The 720-nt window shown below is 32.8% G+C and overlaps 1 protein-coding gene across 1 annotated transcript in view; it reads left to right on the top strand.

Annotated features, from left to right (window-relative positions):
- The window catches only part of LOC111087003 (DNA-binding protein RFX6-like), a 77850-nt gene that overhangs the window by 13126 nt on the left and 64004 nt on the right, over window positions 1–720 (top strand). The gene's annotated exons all lie outside the window — the stretch shown is intronic.

Below are 720 nucleotides of genomic sequence, written 5' to 3'. Positions count from 1 at the left end.
AATAATTACAAGAAATCTTATTGAGCTACAGTTTCATAAATAAAAGACAGATTTAAAACTGCAATACTAAACAGATGTTGTTGTATATTATTGCAGTTTTAAATCCTATACTTCTTTTGGTGGACCCTGTATAAAGTATTGTTATTACAAATAGTACAATTTAAAATATTTCATACTCTTTTAATATTCTGCGAATTATGTTATTAATATTGTTACGTGTAGTGTTGTATTCTGAAAAACCTGCATAACCTGCAAAGAGAATAATGGGTCAGAGGAAAGCATAATAATTTAATGAATGATCAGTGAAAAGATTTAAGGTCGCAAGAGGGAGATTCCCAGTGGATTTATATTACAAAACTGTGGAATGATTATTGATTGCATTTATATTTGTGCGTGCATACTTCGGTGTGTTTGTGAAGAGATAATATACACTGAGTAGTCACAAGTAAATAGACACCTAATTTTTTCGTCATTTAACTGATTTATGCTAATTTGTGTTCACAGAGCACTATATAAATGAAAATGATCCGCACACTAATTATCTTGTGCTACAATATGCCTAGAACTCAAGGTTCTCTCGAATTGTGAGATTTTGTTAGAGGAAGGATAGTTGGTTAAGCAGATGGTGGAATAAGTCAGCGGCAAATTTCGCAGAATTTGGGAATCCCGCTTTCGACAGTCAACACAATCATCGTGCAGTTCAGGAAACAAGGCAAGGAA

The sequence above is a fragment of the Limulus polyphemus genome, unplaced genomic scaffold (genome assembly GCF_000517525.1).
Source record: "Limulus polyphemus unplaced genomic scaffold, Limulus_polyphemus-2.1.2 Scaffold1629, whole genome shotgun sequence".
Classification (NCBI taxonomy): Eukaryota; Metazoa; Arthropoda; class Merostomata; order Xiphosura; family Limulidae; genus Limulus; species Limulus polyphemus.
The sequence above is the reverse complement of the archived record's forward strand: the minus strand, read 5'-3'. Positions and strand labels throughout refer to the sequence as shown.